The 26,790-nt window shown below is 48.0% G+C and overlaps 1 pseudogene; it reads left to right on the forward strand.

The window, feature by feature from the left end:
• Positions 1–26,790, forward strand: part of LOC144806524 (uncharacterized) — a 180,272-nt pseudogene that overhangs the window by 93,440 nt on the left and 60,042 nt on the right.

Here is a 26,790-nt window from a genome sequence, read left to right on the forward strand (position 1 = left end):
CCTGATGGCGCAGGGCTTTACAACGTGATGCATCGCCCATATGCCCATATGTGTTTTTTTTTAATATATACGCCGCACCAACACCATGGCGAGTCTTTTGTTCTGCCGCTGCGTCAGAAAAGGCACGCAACAATGGAGGAAAATGAGCCGCAACTTCCGCAAGGGACTTCTATCAGCCCCAACAGACTGAAGTCCAGTCCTTCCTTTAGACACATGGCTATAAGAAGAAATAGTGGCGGTGGTGGCGGGTGGATTGATAGTTTGAGTATTCACTGATCTGCAAGCAGGATGGACTTTGTCTGTCACGTGTTGCGCACTGCTGCCTGCAGTGCCAGGCCTAGGCAAACCTCTTTAGTAGTCTGTTTATTGAGTTACATAGGAACTTTCTAAGTCAACGGTCCGCAAATCAGGCAATACGAATAACGTAGTATACCACATGAGATAGATCCCGTGGAATAGTTGTCTATCTATTTCCTATTTTTCCAAAATATGTTGTTATTGTTCTTTTGAAATGTTTGATTTGGTTGAAAAATCTCATCCATGTTTTCTGGTTTTTCTTTCTTTCATGTTGTACATCAGCTCCCCCCAAGGGCAAGAGGACACAGGAGGAGGGTGCTGAGGATGCAGGCCAGGATCGGGCAGGCGAGGGCTCCTTTGCTGGCCCCAGTAAGTTTACATTTTAATAAACAGTACCTATTTTTTCCTAGCGTTCCTCATTCGATTTTTTCTAAATCGTCTTTGATCTTCTTGTAGACTGGATATAAATTCTTATCCTGCCTCGAATATGACTCCCTGTGGTATTACTAGACTATTCTTATTAGTCTGTCTGTGTAGCTAACTAAGATTGGACATTTGGCAATTCCATTGGACTCCCATTATATTCAGCAATACCTCTATGCACTGTCTCCTTACTGACTAGATAGTGTGGCAGAGTCATTCAGCTCCCGAAGTCACCGATTATAGATCCCCAATGATCTCTAGATTATCGTACGCAGGACAAGAGAGTAGTACGGAGTCACAGCACAGTCAAGAAGTGTCAGAGGCACTCATGCTTGCAAAAATTCCAAAACCTTTAGCTCATCCACTCTAGTCTAGAGGAACAAAAACCACAGAGTCTATTTAAGTTTAAAAGCTTTATTAAAAGTAAACACATTTATTAAAATCTACTTTGTCATAAAACTATTTAACTGAAAACGGAAAAGTGGTTAGTGCTGACGATTAATTGGACACATTTCTTGTGGTCGAGCCGAGCTCTCACCTGGTTTGAACTTGATCCTGGTCGTGTTCTTAGGACTCAGGAGTCAAGCTTCTGTCTGTTAGGAGAAAAAGTGGTGCGTGTTAAAAATCAAAAGCAAGCATTCATCAGTTGTGCATAAAAGTGCAGCAAGACAACAGCCTTCCCTGGAAAATGGGACATTTTTACTATGGAGTAGACAGTCACAAATTATTACATTGTATTCTGTTTTTTTAACATTTCTCCTAGACCAAATATTATATAGTAGTGAGTGGTGTATTCTAACATTCTTAAATGTACTTTGTAGGTGTAACATCTGGTGACGGGGCCAGCGCGGAGGTGGCTGTGTTGGACCAGGACTCGGAGGCCTCTGGGGAGGAGGCGGTACAAGAGCCGGCGGACGTTCCTGTGGGGGATCAAACGGTGGTGGCGGAAACAGGTAAGCTATATATTCCTTACTTATTGAGATTGAAGACTGCATAGTGTGCTTTCTGCACGGGTGTATTACATTTACAAATCAACCAGGTAGTAGCCTCCTCGAAATGTACTTCGACTTAGCTGTGAAGTTTTTGGTGAGAAGAATCCCAATAAGTTCTTAGACGAACGTGATGGATGGGATGAACGAAAAGCGAAAGAAGGGTGTAAGTAAGTGGGACGCGAACTTGTATGATGGCTGGCAAAGAAGAACGATATGTGTTTGCTTGGCCCCCGAGGTGGCTGGGAAGGAAAGAATATGGTATGGTGCATGGCTGGGTCAATGATGAAGCAAGGATGGGTGGAAGGACAGCAGCCTGGGTGGGTGAAACAGAAACTGTATGTGTGCGTATACTTTGACTGAATGGATGCCTGGAGCATGGTATTCTCTGACTCTTAGATAGCACATGTGTATCTAGAGAGAGTAGATGGTCGCCAGGTGAAGTAAGTGTTACCTTGAAGAGCATGTACCACCGCACCCGCACGTCCGTTCCAGTGCAGGGAAGGCAAGGAAAAGAAATTGTAAATGTGTCCAATACTACCATGAATAGTAGCAGTACTTTGTATTGCGTTTGCATTCACAGCATATATCTGGTTATTACGGTGGACACTCCGTACCTCTCTTAATAACTTTAGTTTACTTGTAGTACGTCATTCATGTGTGGGTGTATCACTGTTCACTCAATATTAAGCAAAGCACCTAAAGTCATCTCATCTGTCATTAAATACGTCCCATGTGAAGTGATAGATAATCAAATTAGTTAGCTTCTTCATTTTCCTTTTCTAGTACTCATTTGCACTGTAGGGTGAAAGGTAAATTAATTAAGCAGTAGCCCTTGTAACAGAGTATTCTCAGTGCCACCCGTAATAGAAAAGTAATAGCTTCACCACCTGCATGTACTGGACCGGTACAGTAACGCAAGTCTGTCTCACTCATCATGGTGTGCAACTTTTTTTCTCGGGTGCAAGTTCACTGTGCTGTCCATGTCATTCTGCCGGCTTGCATAAGATAACGTACCCATTTCCCTAAACAAGAGAGAAGAAGAAGAATAAGACTGGTGTACTGTCATAGTCGACTGTAATGGAAGTCCATAGTGGTCGTAGAATTAGTTCATTAAACTACCACTTCTGTTAGAGCAAGGATGCAGAAGTGGGAGGTTACATAGATACTGTCCTCAATAGTTATGTACTGTGCTTTCAATTTGCTACTTGTACTCTCCCAACTTTCGGCTCAATCACTTTGTGTTATTAATAAGGAGCATTGGTTACAGACTATGTCTTTCTTTCTTCATATAGTTGCTCCTTCCAAATCAACAACAAGGAGGGAGCAGGCTAGATTGGCCCGGCAACGGAGGCTGGAGGCCACAGTCGCCGAATATCGGCGGCTGGTGGCCCTGGAGGAGGAGGAGGAAACGCAGTCGAGCGGGGGTGCAACAACGACATCCTCGACTGTGACCACTGCATCCTCCTCCGTGACTAAGCCAGCGGGACCGAGCCGGGCTAAGAAAGACGACCGCCACCGCCAAGCAACCGAAATACCAGCTGCCCCCCACAGGAGCTGCAAGGACCGCCAACGCCGCCTACGAGTCCGCATGTCCAACCTGGAGCAGGAGGTCCTGAGGTATAAGAACTTGGTTAAGGGCCTCCGCTCCGAGCTTGCCACCCTCCGCAAGGAGTATGATGCCCATGCCGCATCATGCACCAGCACCAGCACCCTCCAGTAGTGGAGTGTCCCTTGCCCTTTTTTTATAGACTTTTGGGGGGTGGGATTTGGGAGTTGGGATAGTTTTGGGACGTTTCAGAGACAATCGTTGGGGTTAGGGTGGGTGAGGGAGATTATTTTGTTAGGGCTAAATAAATATATTTTTCAACTTTATCTGACCATACCTGTTTTTTACTGCTTTTCAGTCTGGTGGGTGGGGGGCGGGGGTGTAACAGTAACTTTGTTTTCCTGAACAGTCGTAGGACTTTAGTAGTACAACCGTCAATCTCTTGTCTACTCCGAAATAATACTCCATTATACTACCTCCCACCAAACGCTTATCTTACCTGTAATTTGTGTTAGAAATTAGGGCTAGGCCCAGGGCTGGCTCCAGGTGAAATGGGGATTAACGTTGTCAATCCTGGGCGGGTGACATTTCCTCATTGCGGTGGTACTAGTGGTGTGACACAGTGGCAGTTGCATGCCTATGGAAAAAAAGAAAACGAAACCTTGTTTGTCCTCCTTACTGTAGCATTACAACGGTTACGGTACGATCGAGAAAATACTAGCAGGTGACAGTACACTAGAACAGTGCCATAATGTAGCCTAACAAATGGTAAAGTATTTGCTTGCAAGTATAACTAGTACTTGCGTTGAATTTATTTGACATTGGCTACTACTACTAGAAGATATAGTACTGAATCTGAGTAAGTCTAGAAGATATCCTCGTATTCCTTCACCAGCCTGTTGCTGCTATGACCTTATCCTCCCCAGCAAGTGTGTGGAATTATTGATGTCATTTTAGTCAGACATCAAGCAAAACAACACAGCCCGGGGGAAGAGGGTTAGGGTTTGTAAAATGGATGGGAATGGGGGTTTCTTTTTGGGTAGGTTTTGTTGAGAGAAGAAAAAAAAAGCAGAGCATGGACAAACAATAATTGAAGATACAGACAATCTTTGGTTACAAACTAAAGGTAAGCACATGCAGTAACACTCATAGAATAAAAGACAACAATGGATACTGTATCTGTATTGCGTATGTTGTTGGAGTTGTCCTGTTGAATTTGGTAAGTAATAAGCATGCAGCAAACAATTCCTCTTATTGGCGGCACTCCTCCATTCCAGCTGACGCTTCGTCCATCAATGTGGTGACCACTGACAGAAGACACCCTGTCCACTGCCTGCCTGGCGGATGTTGACTGAAACCCGGCCTGTAATTATTGAACGGAAAACAGGAAGTGCTATTACAATACCACTGATAAATAAATAAAAGGTATGTACGCTGTGTGGTGCAAAAAGTCACACTTTGATTTCCCTAATAGACAGTACAATATTTTTGAAATTGCGTGCTCTGTCTGAGTCACCTTTTTAAGGATCAATAAGTATGGCCAAAATATTATAGCGGATCTTTCCCCTCAAGGTAGGTGTACTACTGTGTTTTAGAACAAAATTTGACCTTGAAAAAAAGGCTGTTCCTTATGGATTTTGTCCAAAACACTTCTATCCGGTATTAGACCTTCCCAGGAATGCCCCAGGCAAGACCCGCCAACCCACCAGCAAAAAACCACCCGACAACACCCCCAAACAGCGAAAAAGCTAAATCTCATACTTACAATATCTCTCGGCCTTCTGTCCAAATGCGGCGCTGTTCAGCTAGGTCATCATCATCAATCATCATAACTCCTGTTTTCCACCACGGATTTCCTGAAAAGCAAATGCAATCAAGATTAGACTGTCGCAGCAGTGCTTCGACAGAGACCCCGGCCGCAACCCACCCACGAACAGCAGGAAGCCCCCCAAAACGCTACATTGAGCAAGATGTCAGAAGAAATAGCAAAAAAAGGCTGTTCCTTATGGATTTTGTCCAAAACACTTCTATCCGGTATTAGACCTTCCCAGGAATGCCCCAGGCAAGACCCGCCGGCGCCAACCCACCCGCAAAAAAACACCCGACAACACCCCCAAACAGCGAAAAAGCTAAATCTCATACTTACAATATCTCTCGGCCTTCTGTCCAAATGCGGCGCTGTTCAGCTAGGTCATCATCATCAATCATCATAACTCCTGTTTTCCACCACGGATTTCCTGAAAAGCAAATGCAATCAAGATTAGACTGTCGCAGCAGTGCTTCGACAGAGACCCCGGCCGCAACCCACCCACGAACAGCAGGAAGCCCCCCAAAACGCTACATTGAGCAAGATGTCAGAAGAAATAGCAAAAAAAAGGCTGTTCCTTATGGATTTTGTCCAAAACACTTCTATCCGGTATTAGACCTTCCCAGGAATGCCCCAGGCAAGACCCGCCGGCGCCAACCCACCCGCAAAAAACCACCCGACAACACCCCCAAACAGCGAAAAAGCTAAATCTCATACTTACAATATCTCTCGGCCTTCTGTCCAAATGCGGCGCTATTCAGCTAGGTCATCATCATCAATCATCATAACTCCTGTTTTCCACCACGGATTTCCTGAAAAGCAAATGCAATCAAGATTAGACTGTCGCAGCAGTGCTTCGACAGAGACCCCGGCCGCAACCCACCCACGAACAGCAGGAAGCCCCCCAAAACGCTACATTGAGCAAGATGTCAGAAGAAATAGCAAAAAAAGGCTGTTCCTTATGGATTTTGTCCAAAACACTTCTATCCGGTATTAGACCTTCCCAGGAATGCCCCAGGCAAGACCCGCCGGCGCCAACCCACCCGCAAAAAACCACCCGACAACACCCCCAAACAGCGAAAAAGCTAAATCTCATACTTACAATATCTCTCGGCCTTCGGTCCAAATGCGGCGCTGTTCAGCTAGGTCATCATCATCAATCATCATAACTCCTGTTTTCCACCACGGATTTCCTGAAAAGCAAATGCAATCAAGATTAGACTGTCGCAGCAGTGCTTCGACAGACACCAAAAATTACCCACAAACCCCCGGAACCCCGCCAAAGAGCACCTCAAAGGCAAGCAAGTCAGCAAAAACGGCAAGAAATTTCCACCTCATATTTGGTCCAAAACACTTTTGTCCATTATTAGAGCTTCACAGCAATGGGCCCAAATCCGTCAACTCACCCGCAAAGAAGTACAACACCCCCACAAGTGCTGAGTCTTTCTTCATTGGGCGTAATCCAGCACTCTGCTTGGAGGGAAATCGCAGTCTGGAGGAGGAGGATAGAGGAGCATGTTCTTCGGAACTTGTGAACCTGAGGAATGTAGACTGCGGCACCTTCAAAGCAATAAGCAAACAAGTGAAGACAGTTCTGATGATGGTCTTGTTTTTGGGATTAGGTGATTAAAGTTTGAATTTAATTAACTGTGCAAAACAAAGAAAGAGAGACACAAAGCACACAGGAATAAAAGTGAATAAGGACGAAAAAGAAAGTTCTTGATTGATTGTCTCATTTTCAGGGCTCGGTGTCAGGGAATAAGAACAAGATTTCGTCATCATACTCTGCGAATTCAGGCTGGATGAGGTCAGTGCCACCGAACAGAGAAAAAATCCCCTCATCTACGTTGCCGTCCTCCTCGTCTTCATGCGGCGTGCTTTCTCGTACTTTGTAATCTGGTGGTATGAGGTGCTGATTCATCTTGATCATTGTCAGCCGCTCCACATTTTTGGGCGAGAGGCGGCTCCGTTTGGGAGTTACAATGCCACCAGCAGCACTGAAAACACGTTCAAAAGACACAATTGCGAGTGGGCAAGACAAATAGTTTATAGCCAGGTTGTAGAGCTGTGGCCACAATTGTTTTTTGCCATGCCAATACTGCAATGGCTCCTCATTAAGAAAGACCACTGTTGAGTCATTCATATAGTCCTGCACCATCGACTCAAGGTCATCAACGGTTCCTCCACTTTGCTTACTTTTTGCTGTGGCTGTGACATTTTTTCGAGAACCATACCCAAGCAAACTTAGCCAATCCTCTACAACAGCCACTGTTTTTGTTGTGTGTGGTGCAGATGATCCAGTTGCCGGTGTCTTTAACGGCTGAGAGGTCACTTGTGCCCCAGCCACAGGTGCAGAAGTGGATTCTTGTGACTGGGGATGGCCTGCTGATGCTGATGCTGATGTACTGGCTTCTCCTTCAATAACCTGCCGTTCTTTTTCAAACCTCTTGGCTGACAAGGCTAACCAATGTTTGTACTTTTGAACATCTGCATCATCAAAAGGAAAGAATGCTTCGCCTGCCAGCGCCTTTTTGTAGCGTGGATCCAGAATAGTAGCACAAATGTAATGCTGATCTGACTTGATCTTTTGAAGACGTTCATCACCACGTAGGCGCTCTAATAATTTCTCTGACAAAATGAAATGGTTTTTTTTTTCTTCATCTTTTTCAAACTCAGAAGACACCGCCATCAGTTGGTGCTCCAGCATGCACAACAATGGGATAGCTTTTCCCAAATTACAGTCCTCCTGGCTGACTGCACGCGTGAAGAACTCAAAAGGACGAAGCATGTCTGTCAGGCTTTTAACTATGTCCCATTGCGCCGCACTCATCCGCAGGTCCTCCTTCTGAGATGTACCCTCTGTGAAGAAATAGTGATCGAGTACCGTATACTGCTCATACAGACGCTCAAGCATGTAGAAGGTTGAGTTCCAACGTGTTGCCACCTCCTGGATGAGTGCTTTCACTGGCATTCTACGTTGAAGTAGCAGTCTCCGCAGATGCTTCCGGGCCTTAAAAGAATGGCTGAAATGGTTGCACATTTTGCGGCAGGTGGCCATTACCGCGAACGCTGCACTGTCTCTATCACTCAAGAATTTTTGAACTACCAGGTTGATACAGTGCGCCAAACATGGCACTCTGAAATAGCCACCCTCCGACATGGCCTTAACTACATTGGAGCCATTATCCGTGGAAACATAACCAATCTTGCGTTTTAGGGGGGATAGCATTGTCAAGACCTTTTTGTTAAACTCTTGCAAAAGGTTTTCTGCTGTGTGACTTTTCTCCAAGCCAAACATGGCTAGTGTTGCATGTTTCCGAGCAGCTTTGAAAACTTGGTCCGGGTCAACACCTGCGTTTAGCTTTGCTTTAACACCTGAAAAAGAGACCCAGTGTGCAGTGATGCACATGTAATCATGGCCTGGGCCACTGGTCCACATGTCTGTTGTCAGATGTATTGTGTGAACAGCACTCTTCTGCAAAGCTGCCCCAATCGCCTGCAGCACATCTTCATGTAGTGCTGGAACCGCAACTCTGGCAAAATAGAACCGGCTCGGAACCTTCCATTTAGGGCAGAGCGTTGCCACTAATTCAAGAAAACCTACCGCTTCTACAAAAGAAAAAGGTAGAAGGTCCACAGCTAGCATTTTAGCCAGCTTAGTGCTATACAGACGCGTCAGTGGGTGGTTGCGTTCATATGGAACGTCTGAAGTAAGCATTGTTCTAATGTTGGCCTGGACCAAGCATTTACGGGCTGATAATGACTTCGTTGACCCAATTTTGCTCGCTGGTGAACCATTGTGCGTTGGTGTCTCACTCGCTCCAACACTCTTAGTGTGCCTCACATTGGGTGTGCTGCTGACAGGGGTACTGGGTGTAAGGGACGTGTTTGACACGTCTTCTTCCTGCTCGTCATCATCAGATGAAACATCAACGTTTCCTTGATTTTGGCCTTTCTTGATCGCATCTAGGTGCGCAAACCATTTGACAGCGTGCTTTCTCTCAAGATGACCACTCTGGCCGCCGGTACCATAGTTGGTACCTGACTTACCACGACTAACTGCAAGCTTACAAAGGGTACAAATGGCAAACTTTGGATTTTTGGGACAAACAGTAAAGAAGTCCCAAACTGGGGACTTGAAGTGTCTGTGGGACCTGGAGGAGGCGGCGATACTGGTGGTGGTGGTCATGAAGCTAATGCCAGATGAAGTGGAGGATCTGGATTGCCCAACATTTGTACGTTTTGCACTTTCACCGCCACTAATTAAGGTCGAGGTTGACGCAGGTCTCTTCTTGCCAGAAAGAAATATGGAAGCGGGACGAGTTGGTGTACTACTTAACTCCAATGATTGTGGTGTTTCCACTGCCTCCTCATCGACAACATCATCATCATCATCATCACGCGCAGCAGCTCTTCGGGCTAGGGTCAAAATGTCTGTTTGCTGCATGCCCGCTGGGGCTGCAGTGACCTTTATGATGACTGGGTCGTCGTTGGCAGAGTCTTCATCAGCAGCAGTATCCGCCACTTCTTGTTGAGCCTCATCACACTCCATAAGTCTGAGACTTTGGACGAGCTTCCTTTTACGCTTAAGTACCTTTGTTGGATCATGGTGTGCCTCACTCTCAGACGGCTGTGGTGCTGGTTCCCAAGTTTGATCCGTATCATCAGAAGGAGATGTGCTTGAAGAGGATGTAGACACCACCCTTGATCTCTTCCTTGCTAGGGTTGTGGAAGACAATGAAGGATCAGCAGGAGGAGTGGCTTCCTCAAATGATACCTCGCCTTGATTGTCGATTTCCTGATGTGCCCCTACTTCGGGAGGAACAACTATTGTGGGCACTTGTGACCCTCCATGCACCTCTGCTTGCGCATCTCCTTGCGCTGCCTCTCCTTCCACATGTACTTGGGCTTGTACTTGCACATGTGATTGTTGTTGCGGCTGTGGTTGTTCAACACTCGTCAGATGAGCTACAACAACCTGTGTTGATTGAGGGACATTGCTGCTGCTTTCTTGCGATGAGCCAACATCACTGGTCGATGGTGATTGAAGAACTATACTGGCTGCCTCTGCAGCACTCAAGGGCTTGGACTTAAGTTGGCGTGGTGGTGGTGGTGGCACTGAGCCCAATGGAGCGGGGGGGGTGCTGCCAGCTTGGTCCCCAGCAGATCCCGCTGCTGCTGCTGCAGGCATACTTTTTTTTTTACTCCCAAAAAAAGGGGCGGGCGGCACACCAGTCTCCTTGGTAACTTGCTTCTTCTGCTCCTTACTGGCACCTTTCTTGCTAGAGGAGCTACGGGTTACTTTTTTTGGGGCCATCCTCTTCAGAGCAGGTCAGCAGGCAGCAGTTGCACGAGTTGCAGAGGGTTCTGTGTCCAGACGTGACGTCGCGTGACGTTATGCTGCACACACCGCTGCAGGACTTCTTCCTGGCACTGGTGGTTCTCTTGAGTCTTCTTGTGCACCTAAAAGCAATGGAAGACAGAGGAACATCAGTTCAGTTATACACCACAAAAATTCGACAAAACACAGAAAAATGAGCACAATCCCATGCCATCCTTGATGTTTACATTGAAGACACCCCACAGAAAGACTACGGACATGCAAGTATGCAACACTCACTACCCCTGGGCATAATGGATGAAAAGTAGGCAAAATAAGTGCAGGCCTCAGACACTGCCTCTCCTCAAAATGGCCCCTTACACCCCAGGCACATGTTGCCTGTACCAGCCAGCACTCAAGATGGCCACCACCACCACCCACATGGCCAGTCCACATCAACAGTACACCCCCAAAAAACAGAAAAACAGCCAGAAATCACCACAATCCAACGCCATCCATGATGTTTACATTAAAGAGAGTGAGACCACACCACAGGCACACTCAGTCCATGCACCACCCACCACCCCTGGGCAAAGGGCCCCACCAGCAGCCCCCCAAAAACGACAAAAAACAATAAAATAAGCACAATCCCAGCCCATCCATGGCCTCAATTATGTTTAAATTCAAGAAGACACCCCACAGAAAGACTAGGCCCATGCAACACTCACCACCCCTGGGCAAAGGGCCCCACCAGCAGGCCCAAAAAAACGACAAAAAACAATAAAATCAGCACAATCCCAGCCCATCCATGGCCTCAATGGTGTTTAAATTCAAGAAGACACCCCTCAGAAACACTAGGCCCATGCAACACTCACTACCCCTGGGCATAATGGATGAAAAGTAGGCAAAATAAGTGCAGGCCTCAGACACTGCCTCTCCTCAAAATGGCCCCTTACACCCCAGGCACATGTTGCCTGTACCAGCCAGCACTCAAGATGGCCACCACCACCACCCACATGGCCAGTCCACATCAACAGTACACCCCCAAAAAACAGAAAAACAGCCAGAAATCACCACAATCCAACGCCATCCATGATGTTTACATTAAAGAGAGTGAGACCACACCACAGGCACACTCAGTCCATGCACCACCCACCACCCCTGGGCAAAAGGCCACACCAGCAGCCCCCCAAAAACGACAAAAAACAATAAAATAAGCACAATCCCAGCCCATCCATGGCCTCAATTATGTTTAAATTCAAGAAGACACCCCACAGAAAGACTAGGCCCATGCAACACTCACCACCCCTGGGCAAAGGGCCCCACCAGCAGGCCCAAAAAAACGACAAAAAACAATAAAATCAGCACAATCCCAGCCCATCCATGGCCTCAATGGTGTTTAAATTCAAGAAGACACCCCTCAGAAACACTAGGCCCATGCAACACTCACTACCCCTGGGCATAATGGATGAAAAGTAGGCAAAATAAGTGCAGGCCTCAGACACTGCCTCTCCTCAAAATGGCCCCTTACACCCCAGGCACATGTTGCCTGTACCAGCCAGCACTCAAGATGGCCACCACCACCACCCACATGACCAGTCCACATCAACAGTACACCCCCAAAAAACAGAAAAACAGCCAGAAATCACCACAATCCAATGCCATCCATGATGTTTACATTAAAGAGAGTGAGACCACACCACAGGCACACTCAGTCCATGCACCACCACCCCTGGGCAAAAGGCCACACCAGCAGCCCCCCAAAAACGACAAAAAACAATAAAATAAGCACAATCCCAGCCCATCCATGGCCTCTATTATGTTTAAATTCAAGAAGACACCCCACAGAAAGACTAGGCCCATGCAACACTCACCACCCCTGGGCAAAGGGCCCCACCAGCAGGCCCAAAAAAACGACAAAAAACAATAAAATCAGCACAATCCCAGCCCATCCATGGCCTCAATGGTGTTTAAATTCAAGAAGACACCCCTCAAAAACACACTAGGCCCATGCAACACTCACTACCCCTGGGCATAATGGATGAAAAGTAGGCAAAATAAGTGCAGGCCTCAGACACTGCCTCTCCTCAAAATGGCCCCTTACACCCCAAGCACATGTTGCCTGTAGCAGTCAGCACTCAAGATGGCCACCACCACCACCCACATGGCCAGTCCACATCAACAGTACACCCCCAAAAAACAGAAAAACAGCCAGAAATCACCACAATCCAATGCCATCCATGATGTTTACATTAAAGAGAGTGAGACCACACCACAGGCACACTCAGTCCATGCACCACCCACCACCCCTGGGCAAAAGGCCACACCAGCAGCCCCCCAAAAACGACAAAAAACAATAAAATAAGCACAATCCCAGCCCATCCATGGCCTCAATTATGTTTAAATTTAAGAAGACACCCCACAGAAAGACTAGGCCCATGCAACACTCACCACCCCTGGGCAAAGGGCCCCACCAGCAGTCCCAAAAAAAAGACAAAAATCAGCACAATCCCAGCCCATCCATGGCCTAAATGGTGTTTAAATTCAACAAAACAGTTGTATCATGCACCCCTAACCAACCCTGGTCCTACTGGATACTGTGGCTACCCACAATATAATTTATTTAATGTTCTGAAAAAGTTCCAAAATTTTACTTGCAGCAACTGTAATGCCCCAAACAAACTTACTTGTGAAAGTTGATTTCTAATCCAAAAGTGATCCAAAGACAGTCAAAAAGGCCTCAAATCCAAATATCCAGCAGCACCCACAAAAAGTAATCCTTCCAGCTCCAGATCCAAATGAAAGTGACCAGGAGATGGACAAAGCACTGGGAGGAGCCTGCTGGACAGGAACAGGAAGTTGGAGACTGTGGGGCACTTCCTTCCCCCCCCCCCCCCAAAATGGACTCCTTGCAAAAAAAAAAAGCCATGCAAATGTCAACCTGAGGAGTGATTCTGATAAAAATCATAATTTTCTGAAGGTTTATCCTGTTTGCTGGTGATTTTCTTGTGCGAAATTGCAAAATCTCTATTTCGCAAGTGCGAGATTGTTCCTTTCCGCCGCAACTACGTGTTCGCAATTGCGAACTCTCGCGAGGTGTGCTGTGCAAGGTGGCAAGCCGCGAGTACGTATTCGCGGGCGACAAACTCCCGCGGGAACACGCAGCAAGATCTAAAATGGCGCGTCACTCGCAAAGAAAAACAACTCGGCAAACGCTAAAATGACGGAAAGTGAACGCCGTGCACCACGCCGCGCGCCGCAACCAAGCAAAAAATCCGCCGCGAGCGGATTCACGGATTTTCGACAAATTCGCGAGCGTTCGCGGATTGCGGATTTGCCGAAAATCCGAAAAATCCGCGAGCGGAGCGGATTTTACGCCCATGCTTAGTCCTCCCCCTGAAGGTTCCAACCCGAGGCCACTGCTGATCCGTGTGCTAAACTATCGTGACCGCGACGCTATCCTCCGTGAGGTAAGGAAACTTACCGAAGTCAGAGTTGAGAACGCGAAAATCATGTTCTTCCCAGATTACACGATACAAGTACAGCGACAGCGGCACTCATTCCAGGGAGTGAAGCAGCGCCTCCTCCATCTAGCTCTCAAATATTCCTTGCTATTCCCTGCTCGCCTACGGGTTGTGGCTCAGGACAAGACGCATTTTTTCAATACCCCTGAGGAGGTTGAGGCCTGGCTCGACTCGGGTGTTGATACCGACCCTGGCGGAATGCCCTCGAGGATGCGTCATGACAGAGGTGCCCGTCGACGCCGACGCAGGAGACCATCGATGGCGGCCTCGACACACACGGACACAGAAGTGGGCCCTACCCCGAACATCAGCAGACTGAACAACAAGAGGCTCTTCGCATGGTAGCGGAAATCAGCGGATCGCTCTCGGGAGACCCTGCCCTGGGAGCCAGCCCCGAACATCAGCCAAGTGATGATGAGTATTTATACGGACTGTCAGACTCTCAGGTGTCGGGAGACCTTCCCGACGTTACACCGCAAACTGCTGATTTACTGCACTGAAAAGCGTTTTCCCACTGGAGGGCCACCACGATAGAGTGGTTTCATTTCTCCAGAGGCCGACCCACACGATACTGATCAGGCAAAGGTCCCTCTGGGGGACGCGCCCGTACTGCTGATGCCTCCTGGACACTTATGCGAGGCTCGAAGGCGCCGCTGGAACTCCCTGTCCGCCTCGAACAGTGTCACATCCTGGACACACATGGCGAGGAGGGCACACGCCCCCTCCCCAGAGGTGAGTGCCTGTGTGCGTCCTGCCAACTCCCACTGATACTTCTCAGATGCTCGACCCCTTTGAAATTCCTTCAACATGTGTAGCAGACTTCTACTGTTTGTAGACATTGAAACACTACCTGCCTGTGTGGGGGAGCCTACGCCCTCACCCTGTTTACATGAATCCTTAGTACACTTACTACTGTAACCTCAGTACCCTCCCCCCTGAAGACACGAACTGTTAGTGCTCACTAGAGCGTCTGGACGACGGAATGTTCGGCTGTTGTCCTTTTGGTATTCAGTTTAAGTTTTACATGTTTCTGAACTTGGTGCTTTTTCCCTTTTCTATTGCTGTGTGTGGGCAGGGCGGCGGGGCGGTGCAGGTGCTGTGGGAGCCATGGTATGACATGTTGCTCTTTTGTGCGGTTGGGTGGGGTGGTGGGGTTGGGTGGTGGGGGCGGGGTGGGAGGGAATGTCAATGTCGAAGTAATGTCTCCTGTTAAATTTTGAACCTGGAACGTGCGGGGCATGCATACCCCCTCGCGGCGTTATCAGGTATTTTCATATCTAAAACGACATCAGGTACAGATAGCTTTACTGCAGGAGACGCACTTGACGGAACATGAGACACGCCACAGATTACTCGGCCTATGCGCGTGGGACCTTGGTATGGGTTCGGCCGGGGGTCCCCTTTGCTCTTACTCATAGCACGCTGGACCCTGAGGGCCGATATGCAATATTACAGGGTCGACTGGACGGTCAACAGATCATCATAGCCTCTGTGTACGCCCCCAACACTGAACAGGGGCGCTTTCTGACGCAGTTATCGACAGTGCTGGCGACCTGGCCGGGTGTTCCACTCTTATTCGGGGGCGACTATAATTGCGTGCTGGATATCCACCTTGACCGCTCATTCCCTCCACTAGCGAGCGCACCGGTAACCAGTGCTTCGCGCACATTCGCTGACTGGGCGGTTCAGTGGGATCTACATGATGATTGGCGCACTCGCAATCCTACCGTACGCATGTACTCCTATTATTCAGGTGCACACACGCTACACGTCAGGCTAGACAGGTATATGCTGACCAGAGATCTGTTGCCTCATGTCACTGACACCAGCTATTTAGGCCGCACTCACTCTGACCACAATCCTCACACGCTTGACTTTGCCTGGGAACGCCCACACCCACCGATTCCCACTTGGAGACTGCAGCCAGACGTATTGCTGGATGCCCCATTCCGTGAAACACTCTCGTCTCGCATACTTCAATATTTTGATGATAATACAGGCACAGCATCCTCCCCGCAGGTCGAGTGGGACGCATTCAAAGTAGTTGCACGGGGTTGTTGTTTGGGCACGCAGGCGGGGCAGAGGCGTCAGGTAGACGGAGAACTAACGAGGGTGGAGACTACCCTGTTGGAATGCGAACAGGAAGCTGCGCAGGGCGACGACACAAGACTTATAACCGCGCGCGCGCATCACACCCAGCTTATGGAAAGGCTCAAACATCTGAATTATGCTGCACACTCGGCACGCACTCACCATGCTGGCGACAAACCAGGCAAACTCTTGACCTGGCTCATTAGACGAGACACCCAATCACTGCCGATAATGTCGATCCGCGATACGCAGGGGACAGTGGTGTACACACAAGGAGCCATACATGACGCTTTTACTACTCATTATTCAGACCTGTATCGTTCCCGCATCCGGGCCACAGGGGAAGACATCGCGGAGTACCTCTCAGACCTGCCATTGCCGACGGCCACTGCGGCCCAACGCGACGAGCTGGGCGCGCCCCTCTTGGAGGAAGAGCTCCGAACAGTTATATTCTCCCTATCGAACGGTAAGACCCCAGGCCCAGACGGTTTGCCTGCGGAGTTTTACAAGGCCTACTCCGCGGTCCTCATTCCCGAGCTCCTACGGATGTACCGAGCGGCGGTGACTGATGCCATACTCCCACCCACCCTTAATGAGGCGAACGTGATCTCCCTTCTAAAACCTGGTAGAGACGGGCTTAATTTGGGCTCCTACAGACCACTGGCCCTCCTCAACATGGATTATAAGATCTTGGCGTCTGCCCTAGCACAGAGATTGGCCCCTCTGGTCCCCACACTGGTACAAGCGGACCAAAACGGCTTTGTGCCTACTCGCAGCACGTCCTATAATATCAGGCGACTGTTCCGTGTACAGAGTCTGGCTGTGTCCCGCTGGCCCCGTTCAGGTTGTGTCGTGCTGGATCTTGAGAAAGCTTTCGATTCGGTAGAGTGGCCCTTCCTTATGCGGGTCCTGGAAAAATATGACCTCGGAGCCGAATACACCCGGATAGTAGAGCTTCTCTACTCTTGCCCAGTGGCACGAGTGCGCACTGGTAGGCTCTTTTTGGATCCGATCCGAGTACGTAGAGGTACCAGACAGGGATGCCCCCTCTCCCCTCTGATTTTTGCGCTCCTCATGGAACCCTTAGCTGCGCAGTTACGCGCCTCTGGAGTGGATTGGGGCATTCCCCTGGCTGACGGGTTGCACTCCGTGTCCTTGTATGCAGACGATCTGCTGATTTATGTCAGAGACCTGTCCTGTTTTCCTTTGGCACTCACTACCATCTTTAACACATTCGGCGATGTCTCGGGCTGCGAGTCAACTGGGCGAAATCGGGGGTGTATTCTTTCGCTGCGGACATGCCGGAGTGTGACATCACTGTGGCAGGGGAGCGACTGCTCTGGTACCCGACTGTCTTCAGATATTTGGGCATTCGGGTCTATCGCGATCCCGCAGATCTATTGGACGGAAACATCACAAGGACGATCTCGTCACTCTCGGCCCAGGTGTCCTTTTGGAACTCCCTGCCGCTGAGCGTCCCTAGCCGCATTACACTAGCAAAGATGATTGCCCTGCCCAAGCTGCTGTATTTCTATGCGAACTTACCTATATACGTCCCTACTTGTATATTCCGAGACCTGGAAGTTCTGATCAGGCGTCTGATCTGGAACAAGGGACGCCCTAGAGTGGCCTTGAAAACCATGTATGCTGCAACGGAGAGTGGGGGGTTGTCGGTTCCTAACCACGACCTCTATTACCTCGCGGCGCAGCTCCAGTGGGTTACGTATTGGCTGGCCGGCAAGAATTTGGGAGACACTGCCACACTGGATGAGATCATGGCGGCCCCACAAATCCACGCTCTATTTCACCCCCTGTCTAAGTCCCGCTGTCCTGCCCAGCTCCACCTCGCGGTGGCCAGAAAATGCTACGTTAGGTCCCTGAAACTCACACACACCACCAGGCCTTATGCGCCTAATCTGCCATTACTGGGGATGCCTTGGAACGGTGGGACTCTCGCGGGACCTGCGTTGACTGCTTGGACGACATCTAATCTGGAGAGCCTAGGCGATCTGTTTGAAGATGGTGCCCTCCTTCCTTTCGCAAATTTAGTGAGAGACGCGAGCCTACCGGCTGGTCAGTTCTTGACACACGCGACACTCCTACACATCCTGACACAGGCTTGGGGACCGCTGGCGGAGGAGCCCCCGACCCATCTGTTGATTCAATATCTGCATGTGATGGGGAACGGCTCCCACGTGGTACACTGGCTTGCTCAAGCACTACACTTCCATACACAGTTCCTGTCGCAACGGCTGCGTGACAAGTGGACGGCTGATCGAGGCCGGGACTGGACGGATAGGGAATGGACAAGGATACTGGCTGGGATGTTACACGTGCCTCGCAATGCCCGTTTTAGGATTATACAATACTATATTATCCATCGCGCCTATTTATCGCCTGACAAAATAAATAGATACTTTGGGCTGACCCCATCAGCATGCCCCAGATGCAAATTAGTCGACGCTCCATTCCTGCACGCCCTCTGGACATGCCCCTCCCTGCACGCCTACTGGCGGGTGGTGATAGATACCCTGTCAAGGGCGACGGGAGGACGATTGCCATATACATGGGAGGCGGGCTTATTGGGTTTGTTCAAGCGGACGAAGCAGACGAAGGTCAGAGAACGTTTTTGGGATCTGGGACTGGTAACAGCGAAGCGCCTCATTACCAGACGATGGAAAAGTGACACCCCCCCGCGGGCGCTGCACTGGCGTACGTCCTTTGACAACTGGGCACGAGCGGAAAGCACAGCGCTACACAGCGAAGAAACGGCGGGGCTCCGCAAGTGCCCCATAGCGCAAGACTGGGATGACCTATTAGTGGCCTTTCACCGAGAGTGTTATGTTAATTAAAATTTATAAAGCGCGCATACGCCCGAGGGTTTCTTGGCGCTGGTGCTTGCGTAGCGGCATTGTTTAGTCCCAACTACCTGTCGCTGCGAGTCCCTGTTACTACCTTCTCCCCTCTCCCCCTCTTCCGCCCGACTCGATGGCCCCCCTACCCTCCTTGCCTCCACCCCGTCTGCCCCCTCCTCCCCCCTTCCCCCTCCCGCCCAGCTGTACATATGCCGAACTTTATATTCCACTCCCCACTGCCATTGGTGCGGGGCGCGTGCCAGCGTCCGTTCGCCTAACCCACACACTTCACATCGAAGCGCACACGCTATGACATGCAACCACCCGATTTCTGGTTCTACCACCCCCCTTTTCAGGTTGTTCTTTATGTTTACCTTTTAGTACTAAAGATTTGAATGTCTATTGCATACCAGGCGGTCTTCTCCCACCTTGGGCTATTTTCACTGTACATCCTCTGATCCGGACTGAATAACGATCTGAGAGGATGCCGAGAAGTGACGCTTGCTCCACTACCGCCCATGTTACTTCATGCCTACTGTTACTATGCCGATAATTTGTGGGATTGAAATGCTGCTTTGCTACCTTGAGTATATGCAGGCCTGCACGGCCCTACTAAATACTGTACGTGATTGACTATGGTGGCTACTGCTCTGTGGTTTATAATTGAGCATTCCTAATTATTTATCATTGCTTCGTCTTGTAACACTGTGATGGGATGTATGATCTGACAAAACAAAAATGCAATAAACATATTCAAACAAAAAAAAAATCAATAAGGGTTGTTTGGACTGGTGCAAGGTGCCCACTAGAATAGTGGACAGCATATGCCAGGCCAACTTCTCACATTCACTTGTGTATTGTTTTTTGCCCTATGTGCTTTTATGTTTCTTCAGCTATGAGTCACAGTACAGGAACAGGACAAGTTTCAGCAAAGGAAACCAGGTAAAGTGGTCCAGCGTGTGTCCCGGGATCTAAACCATTTAATATAGAACTTCACCACATACAACGATTACATAGCGCACTACTACAGCACACCTGGTATCAACACATGATCTCAGTGGGGAGCAAAGCATCTCCCCAACTCTTGCTATGTTTGCTCATTCACACCTCATGCAGTGGGTTCAGACTATACCTGTCCCAGGAGGTACCGCCCAACACAGCCTCATGCTGAATAAAAGCCAAACTCTAGCCCAACACTATAGCACCACAGGAGGTCACAGTGAACCTAACCAAGTACGACATCATACCTGAACTCCTTTACATCCTGACACAGCAGGAAGAGATCCAATCCAATGTAGACAAACTCAAGAAAAAGGGACAGACATGGTCTTAGAACGCAGGGCCTAAACCCAGCCCCTATAAGGGTTCCTTGGAGTTCACAAGCCCTCAGCCCGGTGCAATAACAGATCTGCACAAGTACCAACCTGTGGACCAAGGCTAGCCCTTAGTGTAACTGGAAGTGTATTTATGAACAACATGTGGAATCCCAATGTTCACTTCACCTGCAGAGCCATAAATTTGGGGAACAAAAGTGACAACAAGTCCTGTGGAGTCAGGTTGAATGACACTTTCCTGACCTCATGCCAAGACTCTTGGAAATCAGAGGTAGGAGTTACACATGGATAGAAGGTAAGAAGAAACCCAGTATAGTCAGGAAGTTACCAGTGTATTCCTTGTGTTTTAGGGGAAGGGGCAATACCTGTCGGGTGAAAGAGCAAAATGCAAGAGTATAACCGATAATAATGATATGCAGTGGGGCACCTCCACCTTGATGGATTACTAATGGTAATGCAGTGACCACGCCTACACCCAGCTGGGCCCAGACTGGAGAGGGGTCTGCTCACTGGTCACCGTCTAAATGCCAAAATTGGTCATACCCAGAGAAGATATTTCTGCACTGCATCACCACCCCATCAGCAAAGGCACCACGCGTCTACACCAAGTATGCAAAAAAAGGTCAGCAGAATACTTTGGATTAGGATTAGGATTAAATCCTAGATCCAAAGCTATAAAGTTGGTTCAAGTATTGGTACCACTAAACAGCACATTTCACCTATAACACTTGAAGACTCACATTCACGTCAAACTTAAATCAAATTTATAGCTCCTAAAATATAATTCAACTTTTGGCAATCTACAAATAATGTTCATTACATTTCTTTTCCTGGCCATCTTTTAGAACTCTCGTTCCCTCCCGTACAATTTTCTTTCTTTCATATTTTGTCTGATATCTATTAATTACTTTTCTCCACCCTTCGTGTGTTTTCTCTCTGTATCACTCTTATTTCTCTTCTCTTGCCTCTTCTTGCTTTTTCTGCTCGCTCATCTTGTTCTCCCCTTCCTACTGAAGTGACAACTAGAGCAGAATGACTTCAAGAGTCTCTTGGAATCCTTCATGTAGGCTTCATACCATAGCAGAATCCTCATCAACACACCGTCTATGAGAGCGTGAAGCAACCCCTTGTAGCATTGTCATACAAGCAGCCTTGGGTGCTTGGGTCACTCACATATTTGAAAGTCGTGCTGAATTCTCACTCAAAGCTGCCTAATACTTCCAAACTACGGGGAAGAACTAGAACTTCACACATGACTTTGCTCAGACGTCTGCCGTGTGCCGAGTAGCTCCTGACTATTCTGCACAGAGCAGACCCTCTTACAGCAAGTGATCCTAAAGATTCCCGTACAGAGAGGAGAGGCCAAGAAGAGTGACTGACAGCCCCGCCACCATCTGCTAAGACAGACGCCCTGCAAAAACACTCACTGTAGACGCACCTCATAGACACACAGAGCCTGCAAAGACAACTCTACCCTGTTCAAATGCACACACATCCAACCTGCAGATGTACATCAAAAACACAGACATGTATGTTCCACTGCTTGAAAGGCCTCCGACCTGGCAGACCCAAGGTCAGTGCACACACACACACACACACAATCCCTGCAGCAGACACATAACCTCTGCAGCAGATAATGCTATAAGCCAACCTATGCCGCTGGAAACTATTGCAGTGACTGAGGTTTTACCTAGACTGAGATGTGAAAACAGGGGCAAAGGGGCATGGGGCAGCACAGAAACCTTAACGTTCAGCTGCCTGGGGAACAAGCTTCTGGCACAGGGGTACAGTTGGGCAAGTCAACAAACTAACAGCGAGAGCCGAGCAGATAGTGTGGACAGATTTCTCATAGAGCGCTAAGATGCAGTGCAATGTGAACAGATTTTTCACAATGCAGTAAGATGCAGTGCAGTGGCAAAAATTCCTCATAGTGCATTAAAGTGCAGTGTGCACAGATCTGTCACAGTGCATTAAGATGCAGTGCAGCGTGCACAGATTCCTCTTAGTGCAGCAAGATGCAGTGCACAGATTCCTCACAGTGCAGTAAGATGCAATGCAGTGTGCACATATTTCTCACAGTGCATTAAGATGTGTGGTTCTGAAAAATATGGATCCGTAATAAGTACCGGACTCGAGAATAAAAACTTCGTCGAAATAGGACGAATTTGGTATCAAAAGACCGAGAATGACGAGTACATCAAGTACATTTATTTTCGGCATATTCGAGTGACGATTTCACCTCGAAATCGTCATTTACCTTCTAAACCCTTAGCTGCATGTTGCCCTCTACATAGGCCTTAATCCAGTCGAATTTGATTCCACAAGGACACATACTCCTTAATCGACTTCTTCCTGACCCCAGTACAAGTTAGAACCATTGCCCCAGGCCGAGCTCGTTAGGTCAGTTCCCTCCCAGTGGCCGAGCAAGATAGTATCTAGGCCCAACCGGCCATAAAGCCATTTCAGCACGCACACCTGCCATATCTCGCGCACATCTTTCTCCACTCCTTTTCCTCACTTGTTTTATGATGGGGAGGTGACCATTTTTATTAGGGGTCCAGCGATATCTGATGAAATGTTGGGCCTTGCCGGATGATTTGTTATGGGCAGCACGACGTGAAATATGTACATGTCATCATGACTCTGCTTTCTTTTGTAAAACAGTAACCATAAATGAAATACCACGCACCCAAGGAATGTTTTGCCAAAGGGTGAATATTGTGTATAAGAAGAGAAGCCTAACTTTGTGAAAGTGTGCAGTCTCCTGAATATACTTGTATCGTACTTCTAGGACCCTGTCACCTTGGTTGCAGCCAATAAACTAATCTTTGACTTCACCTGGAAGACTCTGAAGTTTCTGTAGGTCTGACTCAGGAGAACCCGAGGTCTCTGGTGTGTTGATCCCCTGGCACCGCTGGGTTACCGGTTCTGTACCGGTTCTTAAAAACCCAGTACCTCATTTGGCGCCCAGCGTTGGGGCGATTCCAGTGGTACCAATCAGCCTGAAGATCGTGAGGAGCTTCGTGTGAAAATTCCAGAGGAGGGCCCACCACCTCATCGACCCCTGCATGTCGACGTGGTCCGAAGGTCTTTACTGCGAGGTTCCCCGCTTCTCGACGGCTACAAGGACTGCTGCCCTGGCTATCGCCCTGATGTTGGACCCTTGAAATTTTCGGTAGAGCGAAACGTTGAGACGAGTCTTCTGGTGAAGCCATCGATATTTTTCAGTTAAGTATAAGTGGAGCGTCTCCTAGTCCTTAGTTGGATTTACTTTGTGGTATCTTGGAGATACATAAAGGTTTTTTTTTTGGGTTCTTGCAAGCACCATAACCGAAGGACTCGTGTTTTCACGAGCAATATCGTAATCGATAACTCCTTTGAAGTTTTGGAACTAGACTAGAGAGAAAGGATGCCTAGTCTTAGACTCGGGAATTTGTTGTGTCTTGGTAGTAATAATAGGGACTCCCGATTGGAGGACTCATGTCCGGTTCCTCCAGTTGGAACTCCGACTTACGAGCTGTACGTTAAACATGGGGTCGGCCCCATCATTTACAACGAGGTATGGATTAAATACACTAGGAAAGACGGTGTTTTAAAATGGCCCCAATATGGTAGCTTTGATTCTGAAATTTTAGACAACCTTGAAGTTAAACTCTTCAAAAAGAAAGCCCGGCCGGCGATGTTTGACTCTTTCCGCATATGGCGCAAAGAAGCCAAACAAAAAGAAATTAAATTAGCTAAGAAAAATAAGAGAGAAGGGGGACTTTCAGTAATGCAAGCTGCCGTGCAGTTTAAAGATAATGAGGAAGAGCAGATAAATGAACAATTGCACAGGCAACGTAAAATGGCAATAGATAAGTGCTATCCAGTTTTGCCGTCTCTTCAGCAAGGGACAGAAAAAGAGCATGAAAAAGACCAATTAATGTCGCAATTATTAACTTCGCCACCGCCCTATGCACAGAATGCTACAGCACCCCCGCAACCTTTAGTTGCGCAAGCTGCGCCTCTGGCTCTTCCACAGCACCCACCAGCTGTTTTTCAGCTGGCTCCTACTTCTTCGGTGCAGCCTCCTCCAGGCCCACCGACCACTTCTGCTTCATCTATGTCTTCTACGATTTTGCCTAGTACCACATCTATTATTCCCCATACCTCTTCTGCCATCTCTACCCCCGCCTTACCTCACCCCGTTCTTTCATCTGTTTGTTCTTCCGTTTCACCTTCCCTTCGGCAGAAAATGGCCAGCACTGTTACTAATCTTCTTTTACCCCTTTTCGGGTCGCCTGCTACGACCCCTAACATAGGAAGAAGACAGTTGCGAAGTCAACTGCCCGATTATCAAGAGAGAGATTCCCTGAATAGTTTAGCTCGGAAATGGGTCATGGACACTGCAAAATATGATTTACAGTCTGTCATGGAAGTTTTCCATCAATGGGAAACAGCGACACAGAGATATGTGTTCGAACAGATGTGTGTTTTTCTTTGCGAGGATTTAGAAGACAATGATCAGGATTGCCTCCCACAAGAGATGTGTCGTGTAAGGTTTAAGTTTAGTCTGGGTATGATTGTAGGTCCCGATGTAGAAGAAGCAGTTGAAATGCTATTATCATATCGAAGTAAGGGAAGTAGTTCTGGGTCACCATCGGAATCTAGTGCATCTAGTAGGAAAAAGGCAAGACAATACCCTATGAGAGAAGTTCCCCCGCAGTGGAGAGAGGGTGACGCGACAGCTGTCCCACCTGTCCTGCCCCACTTTCACTGAGTATGGGTACATGTTCCATGGAAGCGAGCCGAAGTTTTAGCACTCAAACAAACACTACCAGATCCGCGTAAAAATCCTGCAGGGTACTATAAAGAATTGTCGCAAACTGCTGGGTCATGTATTATGAATTTGGCCGATATCGATATGTTATTCGGGAACGTTGTTCCACAGCCTTTATGGGGAAAAATTCGTCATGTAGATCATGACCAGGAATTAGGTGACACGTGGGCTAATATTACTGTTGCAGATGCACGACAAGTTGGTGGTGCCAAGCCTGAACCCCTGATAGCGGAACTACCTGGTAGGATAGTAGATTACATGAAGACAATAATGCCTGCGATACGTGTAAATTGGGATAAGTTATCTGCATGCAAGCAAAAGAAAGAAGAAACTGTGTCAGATTTCTTCACCAGATTTGAAGAAACATTCATTGACCACAGCGGTCAAGATATGACCACAGAAGGTGGTCAGAGATTGTTTGTCGATAAATTTGTGCACAATCTACTTCCAGACTTGTGTAGGAAATTAAAAGATTCAGAAAGCTCTTGGGCAGTATCATCTTCAGCCCAGATATTAGCTACCGCACAGTACTATGAGAATAGAGACAAGGATGAGAAAGATAAAGTAGAGAAGAAAACTAGAGAACTCAAAACGAAGGTTTTGCTACAGCAAGCCTATCCGCCACGTGGTGGCGGTAATAAAAATAATAATGGTCCAAATCACTACCGGAACACTTTTCAGCAGCCTCAGAGAAACTTGCAGAGATTCGATTACAATCAAAACCGCGTAGGTCCCAACCAGTGTTTATACTGCAAACAAGAGGGTCATTAAAAATATGACTGTCCTGCCCTGCCACAACGAACAAACACATTTTCTGGTGTAAGAGGTCGTGGTAGTCAGCAAGCGCCCAGAGGTAGAGGGCGTGGAAACACCCCTCAGGACGCACGTCCCCTTCCACCACAAAACTCTATGAACAGGTTTGACCAGCAAAATAACGTATCTGACAGGACAGCCCAATACTACGTCGATGAGTATTACACAGAAAATGAGCAGTGGGAGAATAACGATTGCTAGGACAGCCTTAGACAAGGAGAGGGAGTTGTTTCAGTTCCAGTAGATCAGAGTGGACCTTACGTTGAGGTGATTACATCGGGTGTGTCAGAACCTTTTCTGTTGGATACTGGTGCTACAAAGAGTTCTATTATGCACTCCAAACTCCCTGGCGCACCTTTGTCTGGCGAAATGAACGTTTCCGTAGGTTTTTCTGGCGCCCCGGTTAGAAATCCGATTTCTGACCCTTTATCTCTTTCTGTTGGTCCTTGTGAATTCGAAGCACCCCTTATTTTGACAACAGGTTGTGGTGAAAATTTGCTAGGATTAAATTTGCTAAAAAGATTGTATGCGACTTTGTACTGTTCTCCCTCAGGAGTACAACTGACTTTAGGTAAGAAAGTGGTATCTCCCATGTATTTGTCGAGAAATACGCTTCCAGCAGAATTGGGACTCCTTCCGGATATTCTTTGGGCTACTGGTCCGAATGATGTAGGTCTTTTAGAAATCCCACCATATGTTGTAACATTGAAGTCGAATGTCAAAATGCCACGAATTCCCCAATACAGAATATCCAATGAGGGCGAAAAAGCTTTGCTAGCGATTGTTTACGAGTTAATTGAGAAAGACGTAATTGAGGAAACACGAGGCAATGTTTGCAATAGTCCTGTTCTGCCTGTTTTAAAACGAACTGACCCTTCTCAGCCACCTGTGTATAGATTCGTGATTGATCTTAGGGAAGTAAATAAGATAGTGGTGCCACAATTCCCAGTTGTCCCCGACATTACAACA

Source organism: Lissotriton helveticus, assembly GCF_964261635.1.
Source record: "Lissotriton helveticus chromosome 1_1 unlocalized genomic scaffold, aLisHel1.1 SUPER_1_unloc_8, whole genome shotgun sequence".
NCBI classification, from domain to species: Eukaryota; Metazoa; Chordata; class Amphibia; order Caudata; family Salamandridae; genus Lissotriton; species Lissotriton helveticus.